This window comes from Canis aureus, chromosome 29 (assembly GCF_053574225.1).
Source record: "Canis aureus isolate CA01 chromosome 29, VMU_Caureus_v.1.0, whole genome shotgun sequence".
NCBI classification, from domain to species: domain Eukaryota; kingdom Metazoa; phylum Chordata; class Mammalia; order Carnivora; family Canidae; genus Canis; species Canis aureus.
In genome coordinates, this window is record NC_135639.1 from 23,446,839 (window position 1) to 23,468,504 (window position 21,666).

Consider the following 21,666-nt stretch of genomic DNA (forward strand, 5'->3'; position numbering starts at 1 on the left):
GAGCCCAATGTGGAACTCAATCCCAGGACCCCAGGATCACGACCTGGGCCAGAAGGCAGACGTTCAACCGCTGAGCCACCCAGGCATCCTGAATATCTATATCTATATCTATATCTATATATCTATATCTATATCTATATCTATATCTATATCTATATCTACTCTTTCTTAAAATATATGCTACACTCAGAAAGGTAGTTGCACAAATTCCTTGTCTTAGCACATATTGCTCTTTCCATCTTGAAAACTTTCCCTTTCCAGTTTTCATTTGAGTCTCATCCTTTAGGTCTCAATAAAGACATTACTTCCTTTGAGAAGTCTTTTAAATGGCAAGTCTGAATTAAATGTTCTCTATGTATTGTACTTCCCTGTGTATCTGTTTGTCTCCCTACCTCTACCACCCTTCCTTCAAACTGTGAGGATCACAGTTCCCAAACTACCTAGACAAGAAATAAATAGCTGCCAAATGAGTGATTAAAACATCTGTCTCCTTATCATAGTCATATATTACCTTCAGCTGATTAATATTTTATCAAAAATAACAGAGGATAAAAAGAAGATTTACTTTATAGAATATATTTCTGATCTAAAGGAAACTTAAGAATTTGAGGAGGCTTTATTTTTGTTCCATTGCTAAGCCTTTCAAGAAATTACCACAAACATGGACATCCACTTTCTGGTCTCTGATTTATGTCTTTTCTCTTAATACAGGAAAAAATAGTCCTCAAAGGATAAATTACCCAATGATTCAGAATGATAGCCAAGGCTCTGAAAATACAGCAATCTGTTAAGGTCAAATGTCATAAAAATGATTTCCATTGGCACACTCATATACCTAATGTCTTCATGCCTCAACACCATGAGATTTACATTATCATTCCCATTATACAGATGAGGAAATGAGGCTCAAAGACCTGTGAAGTATGGCCCTGAGTCAGCTAGCTGCTCTGCAAGTCTCATTATTTAATGTCATTATGTTGCCTTTTATTTAATAACAATTGCTCACCCTGGTGTAGGGTGAAGGCTGAGGAACTGCCATACCATAGTAGGCTACAAGGGTATTATATTTTCCCACAAATGAGTGTATACACATATATGCATGTATAGTCAGAAGAACCCAATATGTCCAAAGCTAAGATAAATTAAAAATCCACATTTCATCTCTTTTTAAAGCTGTATTGAAATATAATTGATATTTTAAAAATCACACACATTTAATATGTACACATTGATGAATTTGAATATAATGCTTAGAACTGATACCATCACCACAATCAACATAATAAACACAACCATTATCTCCCAAAAATGTTCTTTATTGTGTCTACATGTGTTAAGAACACTTAATCTTAACATGTGTTAAAATCGATCCTCTTCACATATTTTAAGGTGCACAAAAGCAGAGGCACTGAGGTGGCTCAGTTGGTTAAGCATCCTAGCTCTTGGTTTCAGCTCAGGTCATGATCTCAGGGTCATGAAGTCAAGCCCCACAACAGGCTCCACACTCAGTGTGGAGTCTGCTTGGGATTCTTTCTTCCTCCCCTTCTACTTCTCTCCCTACTCATTTTCTCTCTCTCTCTCTCTCTCTCTCTCAAATAAATAAATAAAATATTTTCAAAATTAAAAACATAAAGTACACAATACCATATTGTTAACTATAAGCACTACATTATATAGCAGATCTCTAGAACTTATTCATCTTGCATTACTGAAGCTTTATATCCATTGAGCAACAATTCTCCATTTCCCTCTTCCCCAGGCCCTAGCAACCACCATTCTCTTCTCTGTTCCTGTGCATTTGACTATTTTAGATACTTCATATAAATGTAATCATATAGTATTTGTCCTTCTGTGGCTGGCTTATTTCATTTGGTATAATATCCTAGAGGTCTATATCTATGTTGTCACAAATGGTGAGATGCCCTCTTTTCTTTTTAAGGATAAATGATATTCCTTTTTTTTGATAAATAATATTCCATTGTAAGTATATGCAACACTTTATTCATTCATCTGTTGATGGATATTTAGGTTACTTCAAGGTCTTGGCTATAGTGAATAATATTGCAATAAACATAGGAGTGCAGATATCTCCTCAAGATCCTGATTTCTACTCTTTTAGCTGTATGCCCAGAAATAGGTTTGCTAGATCCTATGGTTGTACTATTTTTCATTTTTTGAGGAACTTCCATTCTGCTTTCCATAGTGGCTGCACTCAATATACATTGTCACTAACAGAAAATAAAGGTTTCAGTTTCTCCACATCTTCTCCAACACCTGTTATCCTTTGTTGTTGTTGTTGTTGTTTTTTATAATAGCCATCCTAATAGGTGTGAGGTGATATCTCATTATGGTTTTGATCTTCATTTTCCTTCTGGTTAGTGATATTGAACACACCTATTCAAAAACCTGATAGCTATTTATATGTCTTGTTTGAAGAAATGTCTGGGTTTTTTAAAAGATTTTATTTATTTATTCATGAGAGACACAGAAAGAAAGGCAGAGACATAGGCAAAGGGAGAAGCAGGCTCCCCACGGGGAGCCCAATGTGGGACTCAATCCCAGGACCTCGGGATCATGACCTCAGCCAAAGGCAGACACTCAGCCACAGAGTCGCCCAGGTGCCCCAGGAGAGATCTATTCTTTTTCCCATTTTTAATTGGATTATTTGTGGCCTTTGTTTTGTTTTTGGTTCACTATTGAGTTGTAGGAGACTCTTACACATTTTGGAAATTAAACCCTATCAAAAAGATGATTTGCAAACATTTTCTCCAATTCATAAATTGACTTTTAACTCCTTTGATTGTTTCCCTTGCCGTGCACAAGCTTTTAGTTTGATATAATTCCACCTATCTTTTTTGCTTTTGTTCCCTGTGCTTTTGGTGTCAAATCCAAGAAATTATTGCCAAGATCAATATCACGATTTTTTTTTAATTTAAAAAAATTTTTTATTTATTTATGATAGTCACACAGGGAGAGAGAGAGAGAGAGGCAGAGACACAGACAGAGGGAGAAGCAGGCTCCATGCACCGGGAGCCCGACGTGGGATTTGATCCCTGGTCTCCAGGATCGCGCCCTGGGCCAAAGACAGGTGCCAAACCGCTGTGCCACCCAGGGATCCCAATATCAAGATTATTATCCCCTGCATTTTTTTAGGAGTTTTACACTTTCATGTCTTATGTTTAAGTTTTCAATACATTTTGAGTAGATATTTCCATCCAACAATTTCTTTGATGGCTTTCTACTGTGTCTTATATTTATATCCCCTTTTTCCCTTTCTCCTTGCTTCCTACAAATTCTTATTATATACAAACTTTCTTGAAAATTAAAAATGCTATATCATTTATTGGATTCTCAGTGTGTGCTGGGCACTCTGATAAATATTATATATGTGAGATATATATATATATATATATATATATATGATAAATACATTGTATTTGGTAAGTATACAATGTATATGTGACATATATATGTACATTTCCAATTAAATCCTCCACAATCTTAGTGGGTATTAATAAACCCCTCACTTTATAGAAAAGGAAATTGAGGTTTAAGATGTTTGGAAAACTTGGTTATGATATATAATTATGTAAATATTAGAGAAGGGTTAAAAGAAGCAAATTCTGGCTAGGATATTAGTGATTACAAATGATGTGTTTTTCCAACAAAACAGGATTTCATTTTAATAGATGAAAATTAATTTCCCTCCCAGAAAAATATTTATATTGGTTAGAATCTAGGCATTGTAGTATTAGAGGCAGGAACTCTGTCTGGTTTCCTTCAACATAACGCTAGAGCATACTGATGCCTCTTTGTATGGTGGAGGTCTAATGCTCAAGTTGTGATGGTTCAAAGCACCCATCACCAAAGCTGGATCTAGAACTGTTACTTAGACCTCAGTTCAGTGCTGATGATGCACAACAACGAACTGCATCTTATAAAGAGCAGTGAATTTTCAGGGAAAAGTAGTCCTACTTTTGAAGCCATGTTTGTAATCAGTGAAGCACTGGTTTGAGAGCTATACCGATCTTAAAATCACTCCAGGATCCTCAACCTACAGTTTATGTAAAGTAAAACAAGTTACTTAATCTCATTGTGCTACTATCTCCCTATCTATAAATTGGAGAAAAAATTCATTCTTTATGTTGGAAATATTTATTAAAATCATTATATGCATCTACTATGCCTAGAGTATAATAATAATATATACAAATCTAGTGTGGCCCATGGCATACTGTTAGAACTCTGTAAACAGTGCTTCCTTTCCAATTGTGATATAAGGGAAGAGGCTATGGAGAAATAGCAGACTCAGGAGGGTAGAAAGATTGGGAGAATTTGTTAGAGCTGCTATGTGTTCGTTATGTGAGAAGAGGAAGGGAGGCTGGATCTAGGCAAAGTGAAAATTATAAAGAATGGTAACAGACAAAAAAATGTGAGTCACATAGGTGGGTCAAGTTTTTGTTACAGTTGAATGCTATAAAGGAAAATCCGGTAGGAAATATAGTTTAGGGCCAGATAAGGGAAGACCTGTCACTTGCCTAAGGAGTTTAGAAATACTTGTGTGTATAACATGAGGGGCTACCGATGGAGCACAGGGATGTCATAGTGTCATGACTATGCATTTTCTTCAGGAAAACTAGTAGAAAAGCAGTACTGAAGACTGATCAAAAGAGCAAATATGTTGTAGGCCAGAAGATCATAAAATTATTCAGAGCAATGTTCCAGGCAAAACTACTGAATAACTAAATTTTGGCAATGACTGTGTAGGTAAGGTCACTAGGACATTACAAGATAGTGGTTAGCAACAGTATAGAAATCAGATCGATTATGACATTGGCATTGGCAACACTTTTGGATCTCCTCCCGCTTTGGGAGCTTGGTACTGTCACTTAATAAACTTTACTTTACTATCACTCAGTAAGCCTTGATTTGCTGCCCACCTACATTCTTCAAAGTGGTATGACCAAGAACTATGGGCACCAGAAGAAAAGAAATCCTGTAACACATAGAGGTTGTAATGAAATCTGTGGGGATTAAGTGAGGGGATAATAGAAATAGATTTACTTAAGGGCAGGTCCACAGAGATTATATCTGAAGTAGAGGAGAAAAGATTTGAGATTGAGAATAGTTTTAGTACTAAGATGAATAACAGAAGATATGGAAGCCAGAGTAAAAAAAGTAGTTACAGGAGAGATTTTCCAAGTTGGATAGGAAAGAAAAGTGATGATGAGCCAAGTGGTCACTGACTTTTTTGGTGACTCAACTTCACAGAAAGAGAACTATTATGGACTAGTAATATAGAAGCCAAATTGTAGAATTTAGTTATAAGTGGGTGGAGAGCATATGAAGGCAATTAGTGTAGAACAATAGTTTCCAACCAGAGGCAATTTGGCTCCCAAGGGACATTTGGCAATATCAGAAGATTATTTAGTTGTCACAATGGGGGTAAGGGGCTGCTACATCTAGTGGGTAGAAGCCAAGGATGCAGCTAATCATCCTACAAAGCACAGGGCAGCCAGCCCTACACAACAACTGTCACTAATGAAGAGGGTAAGAAAAAATGGCATAGAATTAGAGACTTATTGTGCATTTGAAAGAACAAGACCAAAACTATGTTTCTTTCTGTGCCATTAGGTAATATTTGCAGATATAGGTAAAGTAGAACTTGAAAAGTAAACATTAAATGTTTAGTTGAGAGGTTTTACTGATAGAACAATATCTCATGTGAGATGGATTGAGATCAAGTCAAGGACAGGTGTCAAGGATTTCCCATTCTGGAGCTTTACTGTCTTTTGTATGCCCACTCAAACAATTATTTGACCCATCCATTTGCCTACTCCCTTGACTACCATGTTCTTGTTCCCATTTTCCTCTCACTCAATTTAATCCTATAGTCATCATTATAACCACTCTTTCAAATGATCATAACTCCTTGGATCTTCACTTTTTCCATTATATTCACCTATAATTCCACCAAATATTAGTAAAACCCTAACAGCCCCACTTTTGATTTATAATATCAAATCTTAAAATGGACCCTAAACATTATCTAAAACCTCTTCAATAGCATGTTTACGCTTCAGTTTTCAAAATTATTTCATACATCTTACTTACCTCTTTAAACTTTCTTTACCATTTCCCTTATTCAATCTCAGTTGATGACATAGACTCAAATTTCACTTAGAAAATAGAAACAGAAAAAACTCCCTCAAATTTCTACCACCTAGTCTCCCATCTAGCTGCATTTACTTTGAAATCTTTGCCTCTCATCCATTTGCAACAAAATAAGTACCGACTCTCATCAAAGGTCAACCCCTTTACTTGTACCCTATATATTTTCTATCTCTCCTCCCCTCTTCTTCTTCTCTTCTCTTCTCTTCTCTTCTCTTCTCTTCTCTTCTCTTCTCTTCTCTTCTCTTCTCTTCTTTCTCTTCTCTTCTCTTCTCAACTCCTTTTCCTTCTCTTCTTCTCTCTTCTTCTACCTCTCTCTCCCCTTTGCTCATTCGTATACTTTTTCTCTCCTTAAATATTTATCTAATATGGACACCTGGGTGGCTCAGTGGTTTAGCATCTGCCTTTGGCTTAGGTCATGATCCCAGGGTCCTGGGATTGAGTCCCACATTGGGTTCCCTGTGGGGAACCTGCTTCAACCTCTAATTGAATTGTATTTATGTAATACAATTTTCTGCCTTGTTTTTTACATAATTACTTTTATTCTCTACTGAAATATTCCCATCAGGGTATTTACATACTACAGTCATTTCATATATATATATATATATATATATATATATATATATATATTTATAAAAAGTCTTTAATTTACATATCCCTTCTTTTACTGTCTTACTACCTCTCTTTGCTCCTGAAGATCAAAGTGAATGAATTTTCTATACTTACTGCTACACCACCTCTCTGGTTTCTATTAAACCCACTCCAAGTAGGCTTCATGACCACCATTCTACTGAAGCTGTTTTTGTCAAGATCAATGACATTTCCATCTTACCCAGTCCAATGGTCCTCAAATATTCTCTTACTATACAATGTATGTGATTATATTCACGATTACTCCTTGAAATGTGTTCTGCTGAGTATCAGAACATCACACAAACCTCCATCCTCAGATCATTGCAACTTGGTCTTTCAGTTTGGGTCATCCTCCTCTGCTCAATTTCTAAAAGTTTTTGTCTTCTATTCTATTTGCTCCTTTGTCAATACGCTCTCTATTCTTCTTTGGCCAATCTCATTCAGCCAAATACTACTTGTATATCAAGTAGTATTAATGTAGCTCAAATGCCATTTCTGAGCACTTTACTGAGCTCAAAACTCAAACTTACTGATTACTGATTGTTTGACACCTTTAATATTTAGTGGGTATCTCAGAATTACAATGTCCAAAGCCAAGCTATACATTTCATCACTGTCAAATGTGTTTCTCCTGTCTTTCATTTTTCAGAAAAAGGCATCAATATTAAGGGATATAATCCTGGGAACCATTCTTTATTTATGTCTGTTTTTCATCTCTCCATCTAAAGTATCAATGAGGGGGATCCCTGGGTGGCGCAGCGGTTTGGCGCCTGCCTTTGGCTCAGGGCGCGATCCTGGAGACGCGGGATCGAATCCCACGTCGGGCTCCCAGTGCATGCAGCCTGCTTCTCCCTCTGCCTGTGTCTCTGCCTCTCTCTCTCTCTCTCTCTCTCTGTGACTATCGTAAATAAATAAATAAAATAAAAAAAAAGAACTGCTTTAAAAATAAATAAATAAATAAAGTATCAGTGAATTCCATCAGTACTACATCCAACATAGATCTTGAGACTTTCTACCTTCATTGCTAACATGCTAGGCTATACCAAATGATTTGTCTCATGAACAATTTTTATAATCTCATAATTGGTTCTCTGTATCCCCTTCTTTCTCCATGATAACAATACATTCTTCTTCAGAAATTAAGAAAAAGTGTTGAGATTTAAATCCAATAATTTAATCTCATTATCTTGACAAAGCCCTCTATTGGCTTCCCACTGTCTTATAACCAAATCCAAACTCCTTACCACAATCTTAAAAGGTCTCCATGCTTCTGCCCTCCTTTCCAATCCTTTTTCTTCTCTCATCTCTTTCTCCCTCACCTCATTCTTATTCTCTGATTCTTATGCTTATAACTTTGGTTTTGTTCACCAGAACATGCTAGGCTTAAGGTCTTTATGCTCATTGATTTAATTATCTAGGATATTCAGTCTCAATATCTTTGCATGCTTGTTCTTTAAAATTAGCTCAAGTGGCACTTTCCTGATAACTCTCTATGAAGGAACACTACACACACACACACGCATTCTCTGTCATAATGTAATTTATTTTCTTCAAAATGCTTATCATTATCCAGAATTATCCAGCTGTTTTTTAATACAATGTATGTTTTTACAATTAGAATTCGATGTCTACAAAAAGGACATTGCCTTTCTTATTCCTTGTATCCCAAAAACCTAGAGCAGTGTCTAACATATTGGTATTGAGGACATATTGTCATAATGTGTGTATTTCATTTTAAAAACACCAAATAATGAAGAAAAATTATTTCTTTCTCTTAATTGGAGGTGAGACTGACAGGATGTTTTTTAGTAAGATTTAGGTAAAGTTGTAAACGTGCAGATTTTTTTTATCTTTACCTTGGAACTGTATCCTATTCATCTGGCTCCTTTCTATCTGTCACAATGCCTAATTTATGATAGGTACTCATTAGTTATATCTTTAAGCATGGAAACTAGGGGGCAAGAAGTCAGGGTTGAAGCAGGAGAGTTAAGGGCTCAAGAACAAGTGTCATGGATAATTTGAGAGACCTCTTGCAGTTGAGGTTAGATATCACAGATTTGTAATAAAATCCCAGCACCAGGTCACCAGTCCAAGGACGCTTTGCTCTCTCCAAACAATACCAGTATACCTTACATAAGGGAGTTCTTAATAAGAAACCGCAGCCTAAGAAAATTAAATATTAACAGATTTACTTTCTCCATTAGCAGTCTATTGTTCCCTGAGCACCATTTAAAGTCTTCAAATTAAACAGAACCATCTTTGTCTCTGGAGCCAATCTCAGCCTGGTAATCATTTTCCAGGTGTAGGACTGGAGGCCTCTGTGAGATGTCTATATGTATCAGCATCAAACATGGTTCTCACATATGTCCACACAAGAGTTGGCAGTAATTGGCATGTGGGGAGGAAGCACTGGCCCTAAGGACTGAATAACCCCTAGTCAAACATGTACCTGCCAGAAAGAATTGAGGCCTGGCTACAAAAACTGGAAAAAAAGAAAGCATCTTTTGTCTCTTTCAGCATTTCAGAAAAAGGAGACTTCTTATCTGTTGGCAAAGTTACCCCCAGGATTCTCAATTCTTTGGACATCAGAGAGCAGTGAGCTGGGTAGAGCAGACTCTTGAAACTATATTTGTCATCATTCTATATTTCCTACCCAGAGGCTTAAACACACACACACACACAGTTTGGGTGACCTCCATGTGTTTGGCATTATCCTTATTGCCCTCTATAATTTGAAGAATCCAGAGAAAATAGAAGATATACTGTGTTCTCTAATTATGATGGAATTTGTTCCCTAGGAAAGGGCTAGAAATAAATGCATTAAAGCATAGCACTCAGGTATTCCAGAGTGGAAAAATTGTAAGAAAATTAGCTATAATGAGGGACAAAATGGGGAAGAACCAATAGCCTCTGGGATTAATCCAAGTCAAAAATGGCAAATTCAGCCTAGTTCTCAGACAGGTATCCAGGCCTACGGAAACATGGTTGAGAACACAGTAGAGTGAGGAACTATACAATAAAGCTCGTGGAAGTGCCAGAGTCCAATCATTCCATCCAAGTCTCTGTTGGAAGGCACCCTGTAGAAGAGCAAAGCAGGATCCAGACCCTAGATAGTATAGCCTATAGAGAAAAGGAAGGTCAAATGGGATTCAATCAGCCTATACTACTTTTCCACATATTTTGTCCTTCATGGAAAATATGTCTGGGATAAATAAAGTAACAGAAAAGAAAGGATTCTGTCATAATAGTAATAGATAGGTTATCTGTTTATCCACGAAGGCATAATAAGATGGCACCTACAATGACCTGACTCTACCATACCCAGTTCAATAGAAAAGTAGAGTCTTCCAGAGTGGTTGGGATGCTACTTAGCTAGATGTGGGAGATACCGGCAGAGATTCACTGAGATGACAAGTTAGAGAAGAAGATGCCTTGGTTAGTCCTAATCACTGAGGCTTTTAGTCAATGCTTTGCTGACTATTAGAAATAGCTATCCCCACTTCTCTGGAAGAAATAGGATAAACAACTTTTCCAAATCTGTAGCTGATCTAGAGTCATTTAATCAATAGAGTCATAATTAACCCGCACTTTGTGAAAAGCACTTTACCATGATCTAGGGATGCAGCAAGGAACAATAAGTACAATAAATTTTCCCTGTGGAATTCTACAGTGAAAATGTAGCAAGTAAAGTAGTTACAATGTGAAATGATACTAAGGCAGCAGATATCAGGGAGGCTTCCTAGAGAAAGTCCTGTCTGCATTGATTCCTAAAACTTGATAGGAGTCAGTTGGCTGCAGAGAAAATGGGAGAAATGATGTTCTGTACAGGAGAGAGAAGGAACATATGCAAAGCCTTAGAAACAGAATGGAAGTATAGAACATTTGAGGGATGGAAGGAAGTTGAGTATGACTGAGTTGTGGCATGCAATGTGGTTTTGGGGGAGGGAAATTGAAAGAAAGGAGATAGGAGAGGTAAGTGGTTATAGATCATGCAGAGAACCTAGAAGCCTCTTCAAGGAGCTTTGTCACAAGGCCCTTTTCCTCCTCAGAGTTCTTTCAATATTTACTAATGGCACTAAGATCTTGGTACTTGATATTTTAAGCTGTGTGGGTATGTGTGTCCATGTGTGTACATGTCTCCAGCTAATATATAAGCACCTAGAAGAAAACAATCAGTATTTCACTTCTTTAGGGATATTTGAATGCCCTCCAAGAAAGAGTTTGATCAATATTTTTAATTGATTGGTTAATACAATGAGTGTTTCATGACATTGAACTCATGACTGAGAACCAGATGGATCAAGTCTCCATGCAGATTAAACCATAAAGCTTGGAGGGAGTACCCATAAGAAGAGATAAAATAATAAAAAGAGCAAACAAGGTTCAAGAGAGAATATGACAACATATATAATTAAATGTGAACAAACATAGCATTAATGTTTTTAGCCCTTACCATGTGCTGCTCAGTGTAGTGGTAAGAGAAGGCTCTCTGAAAAGTGATATATTAACACAAGCCTTGTGAAGAGCCAAGGAAAGGGCACCCCAGGTGGAACCACTAACATGGTAAGCCTCCACTCTGAGACATGTCTGTGGGTGAGCAAGGGGCCCAGTAAGAGAGGGAAAGAACCTTAGACAATGCATTGGGAGAATAGCCAAAAGCCAGATCTGGTAGGATGTGGTAAGAGGATGTTCTGAGTAGGTTGGGAAGACACCAAAGGGTTTGAAACAGGCGTGATCTGATTTGATTTTTATTTTACAGAGAACATTCTGGTGGTTGTGTGAAAAGGTGATGGTAACATGGACTTCGGTGGAATAGGGGTAGAAATGGTGAAAAGTAGTTAGATTTGCTCAAAGAATGGATGAAAAATATTAGTCTATTTCTCTAATATTTCAGTGAAGGGTGACATTGAGGTTTGGGGCCTGAGTAAGTAGACATTGAAGACAGAATTTAAATCTGACCTAGGGCTCTTGACTTTTCAACAGGTCTCTTTTTATTACTTCATGATAGTAGAGGCCATGAAGGGATTCTTATCATCTCATCTCAGAGGAAAACAGTGCATTTACAGTTAATATTATGCTTTTAAGTTTTATTTATTTATTTATTTATTTTTGCTTTTAAGTTTTAAAAAGCAAAAGAAGAAGAAGCAGCAACAGCAAAAAGCATTAAAGAGATTTCTTATTTCCCTATTGCCCCCCCTTCCCTTAGAATTCAGGGTAAAAATAATTATAGCCTAAAAGCCTTAGAGAGGCGATAACTATTTCATACATAAATTGAAGCTTTGCAATGTATGTTTTTGGCTAAGCAGTGGCAGCCATTTTAAATCCCTTTGTTTCTGGGTTAAGAATGGCAACATTTTGCTTATTTAAACTCATGGCTTGGTAAACTCAGGTTTTAGCAGAAACATAATGCATCAGCTGTAGTTTGGGTGTGAACAGAGCAATCTGGAGAGCGATTGCTTTCCGATTCCCGAAATAGCTTTTGGACAGCGTGCTCATTCAGGCTAGACAGATTTCATTTGTTCACCTTGTCTTCATCTAGCACGTCTTTCTTCCCTGTCCTCTAAGATTCTGGCAAGCACAGAAACCTCCTCTCTCTCAGCTGGGATTTTCAGAGTGGATTTGGGGAGGAATTGTTGTTGCAATAAGAGACTACATCAGGGTCCCCAGGTTGGAACACGGTCCCTAGATGCCCTCCCGGGCCCAGAGGCTCCACTTGGATTCACCCGGCATGTGACTTCCAATGGAAAACCATCACCAAGCCAAATGCATCCAATTCAAGCCCACAATCATTTTGCATGTTAGAATGTGAATTTATTACCTGTAATAACCTTTTGAATCTTCATTTCTTATGGGTTCAAGAGTGATGATGATTTTTTTGTCCCAGTTCCTTCTAATGCCACCTTTATTAATGCCATTACTGAGGTAATAGCCAGTGGAAAAGAATGGGAGCATTTTATTTCTCATCTTCCACTCACTCTCCTTGATAGAGAGCATGGGGTTCAATTAAAAGAACATTGTTATGTAGAGGACAATGAGGTTGTTAAGACCCCCCTCAGTGAAAAAGCAAGACTGGGCCTTAACTCTTCCCTTCATCAGAAAAATCCTCACTAAGACTCTGTTGCATTTTTCCATATCACCATTCTGGGACCCCTCTCAGACTTGGTTAGTTTTCTAAGGGAAATAGAAATGCAGCTTCTAAATATCAGTCATCAAGTGACTGTTTCTAGCATATTCCACCTAACCCAGTGAGTCCTAACATTTGAGATGGGGGAGGGAGAAAGGGGGATGTACACTGTCAAAGGCTATACTATTTGGCAGTATGTTTTGAGAGATTATAAAAAAATAAAGCAAATTTTTAACAATAGGTGGAATGTCACCAGTCACTTGTCTAGTCACATGAGACCCTCCCCATCTTTCTGCTACTGTCAGGTTGGACTCAGTTTCCTTGGGCAAAGTTCACATATGGGTGAAGTTGAAGTGATCAGGTCCCTATTCTTTGGAATGGCTGTGTTCAACCAGCTGCTCTGAGGAAAGAGGAGTGCTGATGGACTTGGAGCAGAAAGAATGGGGGAAGAAGATGCTGGGATGATTTGGAAATGCCCGACCTCTGCCCAAAGGGGTGGACCACATTGGGGAGCTGCAGTGGAGTTTAGAGTAAAAACAACAACAACAACAAAAAAACAAACATGTATGTATTTTAGGCAGCAACAGAATGGTGATATTTCTTACAAGTGGATGGGAGAGAAAGTCATTCTTAAAAAAAGCACATGAGCTTTCAAATGAGATAGACTTTAGTTAATTATCGATTCCAGTACTTACTAACATTGTGACCTTGGGTGAGTTAACCTCTCTGAGTTTCAGAATCCTGGTCAATGATGAAAGCACCTAAGTCACAGAGTTGTTGTGAGATTTATTATTTTTTTTTAAATAAATTAATTTTTTATTGGTGTTCAATTTACCAACATACAGAATAACACCCAGTGCTCATCCCGTCAAGTGTCCCCCTCAGTGCCCGTCACCCATTCACCCCCACCCCCCACCCTCCTCCCCTCCCACCATCCCTAGTTCGTTTCCCAGAGTTAGGAGTCTTTATGTTCTGTCTCCCTTTCTGATATTTCCCACACATTTCTTCTCCCTTCCCTTATATTCCCTTTCACTATTATTTATATTCCCCAAATGAATGAGAACATACACTGTTGTAAGAATTAGAAATTGTTCATGCGAGAATATTTAGCTTTGCGTCTAGTGTTTAGTAAGCATTTAATGAATGTTAGATGCCACAACCCTCACCCATACTAAAAATAGATTCATAGTAATTGTACTTTAGGGCCGACCATGAAGGAGGGAGGATAGTAAGGATAACTCTAACTAAAATGGAGACAAAATCCTAGAAGGAGAAAAACAAGTCCATTTAAATATAACAGGAAAATGCTCCCATAAATATTATCAAAAATGTGATACTGACTCAAACCTCTCAAAAGATTCTTTTCCTCATCCGGCTCTCAGGGACCTTAGAGGTCACCTAGTAAATGGGTTTTTCAACATGATATTTTTGTCTCTCTGATTCTATTTCCATCCAGCAAGAATCAATAGTAGTAGACCACTAAAAGTTCCAAGAAGCCTCATCCCCAAGCATTTCTAAGTCAACCACACATCATAATTAGAGTCATGGCCATACTGGTATTTTATGCAGTAAAATACACAGAAGGAAAGGAATTCCTTGCCTCCTGTTCATTGTAAAGGGGGAAGGTCCAATTCAAGGAACTGTTTTAGGCCTGAAAAGACCATCAGCTTTGGAAGCAGGGAGAAAGGATTGTATCAGAGAGTCTATTACTCGCAGTGATGCTTCCTTAAGAAAACTATGCTGAAGGGTGCATGGATGGCTCAGTTGGTTAAGCATCTGCCTTCAGCTCAGGTCATGATCCTGGGGTCCTTGGATCCAGCCCCAGGCACTGGCATTTTGCTCCCTGCTCAGTGGGAGCCTGCTCCTCCCTCTCCCTCTGTCCCTCTCCACCTTTCTCTCTGTCTCTTAAAAGAATGAATAAAATATTAAAGCAAAAACAAAAACAACTCTGCTGCTTTCTAAAGCTCAGTTTCCACATCTGTAAAATAGAAGATGGTAATATAAGAAGAGAAAAACAAAGATGTGTTATCAATAGTAGATGGAAATTGACCAAAAATGGACTTTTCCAGCAGGTTGGAACTACATGGAGATGGTATTGGAAGTTCTTTCCACAAAACAGCTTGTATTAGTTTCCTATCAATGCTATTTAAAAAAATAAATAAATAGACTAAAGTAGAGTTTAAAACAATATGAATTTATTCCCTTACCATTCTGGAGACCAGAAGTCCAAGTTTGCTAGGAGAAAGCCAAGATGTTGGTAGTGCACGTCCCTCTGGAAGCTCTGTTTCCTTGCCCCTTCTAGCTTTTGAAGGCTACCTGTATTCTGTGGTTGTGACTTCTTCCTCACACCACTCCTACCTCTTGCTTCCATTTTTTGTTTGTTTGTTTAAAGATTTAATTTATTTTTTCATGAGAGACTCAGAGAGAGAGAGGCAGAGACATAGAGGGAGAAGCAGGCTCCCTATGAGGAGCCCCATATGGGACTCGATCCCAGGACCCCAGGATCACTACTCAAGCCAAAGGCAGATATTGAACCACTGAGCCACCCAGGTGCCCCTCCTACCTCTTGCTTCCATCTTTATATCTATTTCCTCTTTTTTTTTTTTTTTAGATTTTTAAAAATTTATTTATTCATGAGAGACACACAGAGAGAGAGACAGAGACAGAGACAGAGATAGAGAGGCAGAGACACAGGCAGAGGGAGAAGCAGGCTCCATGCAGGGAGCCTGACGTGGGACTCGATTCTGGGTCCCCAGGATCAGGCCCTGGGCCGAAGGAGGAGCTGAACTGCCAAGCCACCCAACCTGCCCTCTATTTCCTCTTCTATATTTAAATCTCTCTCTCCCTCTTCTGAGAATACTTGTGATTCCCTGTAGGACCCATTCAGAAAATCCAGAATAACCTCTCCATCTCAAGATTCGTGATTTTTCTACCTCTGCATGTACCCTTTGTCCCATAAGGTAACATTCACAGATTCCAGGGATTAGAATATGCACATTTGTCAGCCTATCTCAGAAGCCATTTCCTTATTTCTTCCCCTGTCTGGTCAAAGTAACTGTGGGCAAACCTGCAGCCCAGCATGCTGGGAGGTAGGAATAAGGAGACTTGTGAATTGTGGGATAAGGAGGGGGATACAGAGCCACCGCATAGTTGAACTTTAACAAAGACTTTGAGTAGCCTGGATTTGAGAGGACAGAGATGAGGAGAATGGATATATCATGAAGTGGAAACTGAACTTTAGCCTCACAAAACACACCAGAAGCTGCTTGAAGCGAGCAGGTCATCTCTCAAATTGTATCAGCTCTGAATGGTTTAATCTGCGTCGGTGACTGGCAGCTATGCCCTGAGTAAACCCATCATGACAGGCCCCAGGATGTCTTGAAGACAAGCACAGACATAAATATAACTAATCAATAGTTGGAATTGAACCTTCTGCCGGAAGATAACACCATGAGGGTTAGGACTCTTTCTATAGAGCTTATTTTAAAAACACAAAAAAACCAAGGCGTAGAAGATGAAAACAAGCAAAGACTACCATGTTGTATGAGCTATGCTATCATTATCAATTTCTATGGATTACTGCATATAACTTGATAATTGGATCCCTAATAATCAATATCAGATACGGAGAGTCAGGACCCTTGAAAAGCAGCAAGGTGACTTGGCTTGTCAGAATATATCATTCCTGGAATTCTGTTCTTTTGTTGTATGCTCTTCTTTCTATTCTGACTGTAATTCAATGTTTGTGTGTATGTGTGTGAGAGTGTTGTCAATATTCTTATTTCTACTTTAATAAGGGATTGGCTTACTTACCTAATGAGCTATATGACTGTGGGGAAAGTCTTTCAACCTCTCTGCCAGTTATCCTTTTTAAAAAAAAAAAAAAAAAAAAAAAAGAGACCACACAAAATGGTCTCTTCAGGGCTCCCATTATTTTTCACCTCACAGCTCACACAGAATAAATGTCATATTGGGGTAAACAGATGAGGCAGTCCATTGCCAGGGGTTCCTGGCCCAGGGGCTCTGCTGTCTCAAGCCTTGTATGTCCACCAGAAGGCTGAAGGAGCCACAGACCCGCACACCTGTAACCTACTGTGATTCAACAATAGGACTCGGCACACAGAGGGTAACACTGCCTGGAAGAATTAAAATCTGTGGGATCACAGCTCTGCTATCTCCTGAACAGATGATCTTTCTCAGCTTGAACCATACTATTTCCTTAAATCACGCTGTCACCAAAGGCATCAGGTCTATGTATAAAAAGATATTGCCCATATTGGTGCTAATTTTTTTTTCTATGCCTCATCCTAACAGATCTATTTTATAATCCTTTTGTTTCATATTTAAGTTGTCTGGTCCTCCAAGCTTGCTTCTTTCTTTCTTTTTTTTTTTTAATACCTGAATTTCTGGGATACATGTCTATTATCAAAATACAAACTTTAAAGAGAAGTAAAGAGAGAAACTAAAACTCCCCCTAAATTCTACTACCTGGAGATGACTACTTTTAACATGTTCTGAAACCTTTCCAGCTTATTCTTTATGCCTATATCATACTCTTGCGTGGTTTTATATACACCAGGTCATCTTTACCTCTCTTTGCCACTTAGTGATTGGTTGTGGATGTGTGTCCATCTTCACTTGTAATGAGTGGATTGTATTACTTTGTACAAGTTAGGCCATTACATATTTATACAATGTCTACTTTTCTCTAATTCAAAATAATATTTCACATAAGCATTTTTGAGCATGTTTCTCTCTCCCTTTTGCAGTTAGTGAAATTACAGAATCAAAAGACATAGACCATTTACGTTTTGATAAAGGGTGATTGAGCCTGCTACCAAAAAGGCATAAATGTGCCCTATTGAAATTTTGTATATTTTTCTGGCATTGTAGTCCTCAAGATTCAGCTGTAGTGTCATTCCTCCAGGAAACTTTTCTCTCCTCAGTCAGAAACGTACTTGTTTTCTTCTCTGTCGTCTGACAGACTCTTCTATATACCTCTACTGCAGTTCACATCACATGTGTGGAACATATTCTCCACGTCTATCTCTTCCAGGGCTGCTGGTCCCTAAAGCACAGAGATCACAGGAGGCCATACACAACACCCTGGCCTCTGGTTTCCTACTATCTGGGCTCAGACACCAGCTCTTACTAGCTATGTGGTGTAGAACATGTAATTTATTTTGTTTAATTTTCATTTCCTCATCTGTAAGATGGAGACAGATGCAATACCTACTTCATAGGATAGATGTGAGAACACAGATAGTGTGTTGTATAAGTCAAGGTTCTCCTAAAAAACAGAACCAATAGGACATCTATCTCTAACATCATCTACCTCCACATCCACATCTGTATCTACCTACCTACCTTCCTACCCAGAGAAACATAATGAGAAGAATTGAATCACATAGTTATAGAGGCTGAGAAATCTCAACATCTGCCCTCTGCAAGCTAAAGACCCAGGAAAGCCAGGGATGTCATTCAGTCTAAGCCTGAAGGTCCAAGAACCAGGGAGGCTAATGGGGTGAATCCCAACCCAAGGGCAGAAAAAAATGAGATAAGAAGTCCCAGCTCAAGCAAGGAGGCAGGAAAAAAGGAAGAAATCCTCCTTCTTTCACCCTTGTGTTCCATTTGTGCCTTCAAGAGATCATCTGATAACGCCTACCCACAATAAGAAGGTGATCTACTTTGCTGAGTATGCCAGTTCAAATCTAATTTTATCCAGAAATCCCTTCACAGACATACCCAGAAATAATGTTTAATCTGGGCACGCCACGGCCAGCCAATTATCACAGAAAAGTAACCGTCTCATATGTTTCAACTGTAAATTAGTTAAACTCAGTGACAAAAGGAAGTAAACAACAGAGTGCTCATTTTGTGCCAGACAATGTGCCCACCGTATTTTTGATGAATTACATTCATAACGATTCACTTTTAGGTTATTTTAACAACACCTTACTGGTTTCTTAATTTCTGAAGTTAACATTTTATAATCCTTTGCTGCTTATTTGATCTGGAATACGTTTTTGCTCATATTTTCTCTTGAAAAAAAAAAAAAAATGTGTGTAAAAGGTGACTCCCCAGACCACAGCAACTTGGAGTAGCGGAGAATGATAAACCTACAGTTCCCAAAGATTGACTTTCCCACTTTCTCATGCTGCCTAGACCTCTGACCTGTAGGCTAAGTTGCTCATAACAATAATGTTGCATGTTGCTAGTAGGTCTGAGTCAATTTTTAAGCTGGGATTTGGCTGACCACCCATGTGGCTGGCTCAGGAACCTGGAGCATGCAGCCTCCACTCACATCACACAGTGGGGTGGGCTACTGAGAGAGTTTGACTCACCTGCTCCCCTGGAGGCTACCTTCTGGATTCAGGCCACCACACATAACAGTTTTAGGTGTGTCTGATGGCTCTTTTTGTGCTGCTTCTGTATGAAGTCAGATCATCTTCCTCTTTTCTTGGGCATCCTGCCAGCCACCACCTCCCCTCTCTTCATTGGCAGATTCAACCTTGGTGTTTTTCGCTAAAACTATCACTACACCTCCTATAGCTCTCCATTTCCAGTTCTAATTTCTGTATCCTTCTATTTCAGTCTCTAGAACAGAAAAAACCGGAGTGCCTAAGAATCAACTGTGAGAACACAAGGATTGAGGTACCAGTATGTGAAACAGAGGGAATGATGGGAACCGTGGCACAATGGAAAACTCAAATACTTTCTAAGTAAGGTCATGGCCATGGACACATAGGAATACAAGCCTAAATAAAATTGGAATGCATATTGCTAGACTTCTCATTTTTATTTTTCAATAAAGGTAGAACTCTAAACCAAAAATAAATAAATTCCAACTTAAAAATGTTATCAACTAATTCCATTCTCTTTAAGTAGTCCATGATCCAAATGAAGTATGCATAAACCTATCCTCACAGTTATTTTATTCAGAAATAATTAGCCCCATCCAACTGAATATTCACTCTGCGTTGTCATGTCTAGTGGCTCCAGTCTTTCTGACTAAAGTCCCATCCCCATTTCTGTTCCACTGGTCATCACTGTACATCTAAATTGTATCCATCCTTGAGAACTTCTTCCATTGATAGTCCCTTGACATTCACTCAAATTTCTGTTTCCCTTCTATAATTTAAAGCACTAATGTCTGACTTGTATTTTTAGTTATTATATGCAGGTCATACCTTCCCCCACACACATTAGATATGAACTCCATGAGACCAGAGAGAAACACTACATCTCACATTTTATCTTCCTACATGATTATCAGTTACTAAAACACAGCAGGTGCTCCCCTCACAATATAAACTATTTTATAGAGGTAGGGTCTACCATAATACAAGCTAATACTTTTTGAAGACTTATTATACAGAAGATACAATTACAGACTGCACATAAATAGTTTTTTTATTGTTCTCAGTTTGACTCCCTGATGTTCTTAAAAAGAAGTTAAAGATTTCCACCCCGAAGGAGCTATCACAGGGTAAAACCCTCATCTTTTGTATGCTGAATTAGGAAACTCTGGCACAGAGGGGTTAGGTTGCTTGTCCAAAGTCACACAGCTATGAATCAGAAAACACCAGTATCTGAACAAGTCAGTATGTCTCCAGAGACTACATTTAAGATACCATGCAGCCTTGAAGGGTAGCAGAATTAGAATGCTGCTGACTAGAGATGATGTGTCCTTGGGGTTAGTGTATCAAGGCCAAACAAGATATGTACATCAGGAAATGAAAAATAGATCTTTAGAGAACTTACTGCAGGGGAAATTTACCTCAGCAGAAAGGGCAAATAAGCCAAAAAGACTGCTCCCCAAAAAGATGGCACCATTCTTGGAGTTCCAATGTTTACCTACTTGGCTGCTCTAATCATGTGATAGAAGAAACAGTGCTCCTTATAAATAATCTTTAAATGTGGACTCTTTTAAAAAAATTAGTTCACATCACAGCTGCTACATTTATTGAAAGCACAAAGGAATCACTGCACTTAACTCTATAGAGAAATAAAAAGTACTAGAGTTTGTTTCTACTGTTCTTTTACTGACTAATGAACAGAATGACAGAGGATAACTGTGATGCCCATAAGGGCACTGCTACCCCAAACTAGTCCTAGGGTTGACTGCCTTCAACCTGTATGCAGCTTAAATCCACAGTCATATCCCATGTTATGCATTAGATGGAAGGTGAGAGACAGTAATATATAACTCTGCTACTGGTTTTAGGAAACATGATATTATTACTCTTAATCTGTGGTGATTTGATCCCAAAACCTAGAATTATCAAAGTACTTTACAATGGCTGGTTAGAAGGCTCCCCCAGGACTATTTACCTGACATAAAAGATGGTAGCAGATGTGCTAGAAATTAGCTTGGCCAAACTCAGGAATTACTCTATCAATACATGTTTATTCAGTCCCTGTGGTGTGACTATACCTGGTTTGGGCACTATATTAATAAATTAATTCTTCGTGGACCAAGTACTAGAGTATTGGCCCTGGTGCTTTGCACTATGAAATAAAGAAGGAATTTAGTATTTATGGAGTTCTGGGAGCTATGTCAGGTACTTTACATGCATTATTTTATTCATTTCTCACAATACCTTATTGGGTGGGCATATTTTAATCTAGGTTTTGCTAATGAGGGATTGAGGCTTTGTGTCCTTCAGGGTTTGGTCAAGAAAACTAAAGATCCTCCAGGAAGTCCTAGTAAAAAATGTTTTTAAACAGGGATT

The 21,666-nt window shown here is 38.3% G+C and overlaps 1 long non-coding RNA gene across 10 annotated transcripts in view; it reads right to left on the reverse strand.

The window, feature by feature from the left end:
• LOC144301142 (uncharacterized) overlaps nt 1–16,973 on the reverse strand; it is a 65,402-nt gene extending 48,429 nt beyond the window's left edge. For 6 of the 10 annotated variants that reach the window (XR_013367923.1, XR_013367917.1, XR_013367921.1 and 3 more), the window contains exon 1: nt 16,745–16,973. This is a non-coding gene — a long non-coding RNA (uncharacterized LOC144301142). Of the gene's footprint in view, nt 1–13,626; nt 13,693–16,744 lie in introns of all 10 variants that reach the window. The other 4 variants (XR_013367924.1, XR_013367922.1, XR_013367920.1 and 1 more) reach the window with 1 other exon arrangement.
• Nucleotides 16,974–21,666: the final 4,693 nt, after the last annotated feature.